At 37.4% G+C, this 6,765-nt stretch overlaps 1 non-coding gene across 1 annotated transcript; it reads left to right on the top strand.

Annotated features, from left to right (window-relative positions):
• The first annotated feature begins 5,428 nt into the window (after positions 1–5,428).
• On the top strand, positions 5,429–5,500 carry TRNAS-GGA (transfer RNA serine (anticodon GGA)). Its single transcript has one exon. It is a non-coding gene; the product is annotated as a tRNA-Ser (tRNA).
• Positions 5,501–6,765: the final 1,265 nt, after the last annotated feature.

The following is a 6,765-nucleotide window of genomic DNA, read 5'->3' as shown; positions in this document are numbered from 1 at the left end:
TAATAACAGTTTATTAAAAGTTTAGCTGATTACTCCTTATACTCATCTATCATGGACCTCTCTCCCACAGCTCCACTAGGGATGAAAAAAGTCATGCATCACTGCCAAGAACTTCTCTGCCAAGAACTATTCATTGCTTTGTGGGATTTCATTTATTTATTTTTCTTTGCATTCTTACTCTCTTATGGCTAAACCAATCAAAAACCACTTTGATCCTATATATTATCTGACATGCTCTATTTAGGATGGGGGTAAGTAAATATCTCTTCCTAATTGTAAATGTCCAAAGAATGCTAATTATAGAATATTAATACTACTTCTTAAAAATAACCGGGTTTATACTCGAAATAAAATGTGTTTGCTAAAATTTTTTAAATAATAATAAAAATAAACCCCTCCGTATATGTAGGCACAGCAACAGAATGACAGAAAAAAAGCACAACTGAAGAATAAATAAATAAGTGGGATGATTTCATTGTGCCATACTTCCAGAATACAGCACAAATATAGAATGATGCCCAAATTATGAGAGAAAAGGTGAAAGAAATGGAGTATCAATCCAGAAATTTACCTTCCTATTATACTGAGTTATAATAAAAGGCTGGAGAAAACAGAGAGAATGGAAGAAAGGAAATAGCCAATTAAAGGACAGAGGAAAATTCCCTGAGCTAAAAATACATATATATTTAAAAAACAAATCTCCAATAAATATGATAAGATCTATAAAGTGTAGAGTAGGCCCTTGGTTAAAGAAAAACATCCTAAAATGTTCTAGATATGATAGTGAACTCTTATACTTGAGGCAATAAAAATCAAAGTAAATCAGACTTCTCATTGTCAATCCTTTTTGTAAAGAGAAAGAAGTAATTTCACTAAAGTTCTAAGAAAAAATAATTTTTAATTTAAAACTGCATATTCAAACTCTGAAGATATATATTTGTTTGCTTATTTATTTACATATTTATTTTGGTTTCCTAAAATCTATTCTATTCTTTTGATACTAATTCTCTGAAGTTCCTCTTGAATACCACTCCTTCCCAATAATTTAAAACTTTGGGGGGATGAAACTGATTCTAATCCCTAGTCCAGATATGATATTATTTGTTCTTGGGCAACTAAATTCATAGTGAGTTTCTCTGGTGACTCAGCCAGTAAAGAATTTGCCTGCAATGCAAGAGACCCAGGTTCAATCCCTGGGTTGGGAAGATGTCCTGGAGAAGGGAATGGCAACCCACTCCAGAATTCTTGCCTGGGTAATTGCATGGACAGAGGAGACTGGCAGGCTACAGTCCATGGGGTTACAAAGAGGTGGACACAACGAAGAGACTAACACCTTCACTAACTAAATCCATGTTAAGCTCTTATCCATAATAAATGCTTCAAAATTAGGCACATGGCAGAATTGCAACCAACTACAGTAAGGACAAGGATTTTTGTTTTAACTTTGGGAAGAGCAAACCTCTCATCTCTGCTGATGTTATATTAGGGAAAAATTAGACCAGAAGCTAAGGGCAATCATCTTGTCACTGTGTGAAGCCTGGAAATTAAGTTAACATGGAGAAAAGCAGAAATAAAAGATGCAGAAAAATTGATAGATAACACCATCTGAGCCATTGTGTCAAGCAGGCCCTTAAGTGGGATATCCCTGGGCTTTTCATGTAAATGAGCCAACAAATTCTCCCTCTGGTTTAAGCTGCTCTTTGCCAATGCAGGAGTCTAACTGATCCACAACCAAATAAGCGTTAAAGGGGGAAAAGCAATGTATAAAGGAGTATGATAGCATTGTGTATTACTTTGCATTGTCTCTCTCTTCCAGACTCTTTTCCTTCTCTCATTTCTTTTGGAAGTTAAACCCACTTCCCTACAATAAATTCTCCACTTTCTCCTCACTATGTGTGGCCAGCTAGAGCACAATACTGAAACTAGGATAATTACTTTAATCTTGTCTCACACGTTAGCAAATTTCATCAAGATGCCCCAAAGGTGACTGAAAGCACATGCAACCATTCAATTATTTATTGAGCCCTTTCTGACATGCTCAACAAATGTAAAGCCGCAGCACAAGTTATGCATTTCACATTCTCAGACCAGAATGTAATGTCTATAGAAACATATAACCCAGCATATAAGTTAAAAAATATTCTTGGGAACTTTTCATATTCTGTCACAAGCACACATAAAAAGTCAATCAGGAAAGAACCTATATGGGAAAAAAAACCCAACAACTTGAACTAGTTAAAATGAAATATGCTTCTGATATAAAGCTCATAGTACCCTATTGTGTGCCTTGGCTACATATAATAGGATATGACGTGTGTCCCAGTCTCACAGAAATTACGGAAATATTTCACAGAGTGCATCTTCAAATAATGTTACTTTAGAAAGGAAAGTTAACTTCCATGAACTAGATGGTAATATGAAAATTAATTGCTGAATGTTATGACATATGTGCTCACAAACTTCAACATCACCACAATCACCCAGAAGGCTTGCTAAAGTGCAGACCGCTGGGCCCCACCCCAGAGTTTCTGATTCAGTAGGTCTGGGGTAGAGTCACAGAATTATCTTTCAAATATGTTTCAGGTAATGCTGATACAGCTGGTCTAGAGACTAGAGTTTGTAAACCTCTGTGTTTGAGGAGAAGGTTAAGGACAATGTGAGTGGAAAAGATGATTATGATTTTAAAAACTGAGCATTACAATAAGAAAAATAAAATATCTGTTCTTATGGGACCTATTTTCTAGTAGTAGTAGATAAGTAATAGACACATAAACTAATCAAATGTAATATATGAAATAATAAGTGCTTGCAAATATGAAAAGATGCTGCGTACAGAGTGATTAAGATGGGATACAGGCAGCAGATAGTATGCACAAGGATTATCTTTCTGGGGTGATATGGTTGTTGACATGTGAAGAATGAGAACGGCCTTTTGAAGATCCCAGGGCAGGATGGTCCAAGCAGAGAAAACATCAAGTCGAAGGCTTTGAGATGGGAAGAAACCTAATGCATACATACTCAAAGAAGGAAAATGTTAGTCATAAGCAAGAGGAAATATGTGTATGTGTGTGTTCATTTTTAATAAGGCTTAAATGGTAAAGGAGAAGCATACTATGTAGGTCTTGTAGACAATGAACAATTTTTTTTTTCATTTTATTCTATAGGCAATCCAGATGCTGTGGAGGATTTGAATTATCAGAATAACCTGTTCTATTCTAAATTTTAAGAAGATCACTTCAGCTGTTATTAGGAGAATGGAATGTGGATATGAGTATGTGAGGAATGAAAGAAAAGAGGGATAAAAGTTCAAAGAATATTGTAGGTCTCCAGGTAAGATGTGTTCATAGATACATTTAAAAAGATACAGAGGATATGAAGAGGAGTGGAGATATCAAAACCAGTTATTTTTAAAGTTGGCTATATCAGAATCAGCTTCCTAGGCTCTATCTTGGGCCTAATGATTATATGTTCTAAATTGTGTCCCCACGTGATTCTGATGGGCAGTCAGATTTAGGGTAAATTTTGCTATACCAAATACTGTGGTAGATAGACTGAATGAAACCACCATACCTTTCTGGGCAGGGCAGGGAATGTCCTGATGAAAGCAGACTTTAAGGATGATTAATTTCTGTTGTAGAGGAGAGGCTGAAGACAAATGTCCTGCCAGTAAGTAGAGGAGTCAATAGGTTATCACAATAATTAAGGCATATGAGTTTGGACAGCACTGAAATATGGTAACCACTAGCTGCATGTGGCTATTTAGATTTAAATTAATTAAAATTAAATTAAAATTTCAGTTTTCCAATCACACAAGCTACAATTTGGGTGCTTAATAGCCACACATGGCTCTTGTCTACTGCACTGGGCAGTGTAGATATAAAACATTTTCATTATCACAGAAAGTGTTTTGGACAGCAGTAGTCTCAAACATGATGTTAGAATTGGGGACAGAATCTAAAGGTCAAATCTGAGTGGGAATATGGGGTGAAAAGAGGGATTAACAGGGCACAGTGATAAGTAAAGCAGCACTACTGTATAGAGTCATGGGTATTTTATTTGAGAAATTCAAAAAATCTGCATAAAAATACACTCAAGTGAAGGGCACTGTAAAAATCAGTACTTGCTGTGTTACACAATTCATCACAATATTTTTTTTGATATAGGAAAATACCATAACTGATAAGATAAATATTATGATAGCAAGTTTTTTTCTCCCTCCTCTCCTTTTCTGTGGGTAATTACCAATGTCTGTAATTGACAACAGTTGATCAAATCAAAATAGGAAAACTAATAATGAGCCAGATTCTCCCACCACATTCTACCCACTGAAGTCAGTGAAAGCTCTGTGCACATAGGGAGACACATGGCGAGCTAATCTGGCCCAGTATTTACACAGCACTTTCAATTTGAGGATCTTAAAATGTTGAACAAATACTTTTATAGGCCATCCCAGGAGACAGAATCATCATCTAAATTGGGCTTTATAAGTTTGAGCTAAAGACTTTATACTACCTAAAATAGTGGTATTTAAAAAGTGTGTTTCCTTCTTTCCTTATATGCATGTGTCAGAATTCACAAGATCTGAACCTTCTGTTTTAAATTAAGGTTGAGTAAACTTCATGACTCCACTCAGCTTAGCCTTTCAAACACCATCGTCTTCCCAGCTACCCATCTGACTTCAGATAAGAAAGTTAATCACTCTTCCTCATATTAACACAAATTAAACAATTTCACCCACTCAGAAACACAGTCATATAGCAAGCATTCAACTTGGATAATTTCTTTATGATTTTAAACTTCTTGGAATTTTTCAGTTGAACAGTGTACAAATGTGTTAATTGAATCTTGTTCTCAATTAACTACAAGTGGATTATCCAATTGGTAGGTCATTCAGACACCCTAGACCTCTTGTCTAACCCTTAACGGTAATTTTCAGACAGCTGTTCCCATCACTCTTCAGCTGGCCCTTGTACCATTAATAGCAAGGCAACCTGGGGAGGGAGGAGGGAACAAGCCATTTGGCTTTAGGACACTTCATTACAGAGATATTGCTGCCAGTTTATCCACTAGTTAAGCAAATATGTATTCTAGTTCTGCAACACTCAGGGGGAAAATCAAGATACAGTTGTAGGCACAATTTCTGCCAAGAAATAGAAATAAAAAGGAAAAAAAAAGAAAATTTATCTCATTCTCTTAGGTGGTACAAAAATCTGATTCTGCACACAGATACTGGAAAGGCATTATCAACTCTTCTCTTCACCACTGTTTTCAGGAGCTTTCACACCCCAAGTTCCCTATAATGGCCAAGTGTGAGGCAACTTCTGTACACATGGCCTATAGCATCCTGGAGCTTTGATTAAATCAGGAGAACATGTGGGACTGTCCAGGCTTTAAGCTTTGCAGATCACTAAATGTCAGGTTCGGGGCTTCCCTGGTGGCTCAGAGGTTAAAGTGTCTGCCTGGAATGCAGGAGACCCAGGTTTGATCCCTGGGTTGGGAAGATCCCCTGGAGAAGGAAATGACAACCCACTCCAGTACTTTTGCCTGGAGAATCCCATGGAGGGAGGAGCCCGGTGGGCTACAGTCCATGGGGTCACAAAGAGTCAGACACGACTGAACGACTTTACCACGACGACGAAACGTCAGGTTAACTCCTGGAAAGAACCTAAGACAGCAGAGCACTAAAAATGGATAGTACGCTTTTGTTGATCCTCAAATTCAGCTTTAATTGCAGGAAGGTTTTCAAGGTGTTTCTGAAAGAAGCAGAACTGTTAGTGTCAAGATCCTTGAACTTAGGGTTAAGGAGACCCAAGTTCTAGTCTTGGATTTGCTTCTGATCATGTAAGCTCTCTGACTTCAGTTTCCTCATCTGTAAGATGAAGATAATGAGAGAGTCTACATGACAGAGTTGATGTGGAAATTAGATGCTTTAAACTACGCCAAGCCCTAGAAGCGTGACTGGCTCAGGTTAATCACTCAACATTGTTAGCTCTGAGTACTTATTATTAGGAAAATCATTTACTCAAATTAGATTTCAAGTTCTTCCAGTTCATGAGGGGAGCGAAATGCATTTTGCTGAATTTTAGATCTTCTCAAAGGTCCTCAGAGGCCACTTTAGAAAAGGGAAGATGGACAGTGAAGGGGTAGAACAACGACTGAGCTGTAACAACTCTTTCTCCCTTAACCTGAGATATGGTAGGTATGCTTTTATGTGTTTTATCTATTTGTAGCCAATTTTATTTAATTGATACATAAATTGGGGGAGAATATCGATTTTGACTTTTAAAAGTTTTTATCTTTTTAAAATCTTTTTATTTTATATCGGTTATATAGCTAATTAACAATGTTGTAATAATTTCAGGTGAACAGGAAGGGACTCAGCCATTCATATACTGTTCTCCCCCACACTCCTCCCCCATCCAGGCTACCACATAACATTGAGCAGAGTTCCATGTGCTATACAGTAGGTCCTGGCTGGTTATCCATTTTAAATATAGCAGTGTGTACATATCTGGGCTTCCCAGGGGGCTCAGTAGTAAAGAATCCGCCTGTCAATGCAGGAGATGCAGGTGATGTGGACTTGATCCCTGGGTTGGGAAGATCCCCTGGGAGGAAATGGCAACCCACTCCAGCGTTCTTTCCAGCATTCTGGAAAATCCCATGGTCAGAGGAGTCTGGTGGGCTATAGTCCATGGGCTTGCAAGGAGTCAGACATGATTGAGTACACATGCTAAATTTTATGTAACCAAAGGGCAAAATCATGTC

This window comes from Capricornis sumatraensis, chromosome 3 (genome assembly GCF_032405125.1).
Source record: "Capricornis sumatraensis isolate serow.1 chromosome 3, serow.2, whole genome shotgun sequence".
In the NCBI taxonomy this organism is placed as follows: Eukaryota; Metazoa; Chordata; class Mammalia; order Artiodactyla; family Bovidae; genus Capricornis; species Capricornis sumatraensis.
The sequence above is the reverse complement of the archived record's forward strand: the minus strand, read 5'-3'. Positions and strand labels throughout refer to the sequence as shown.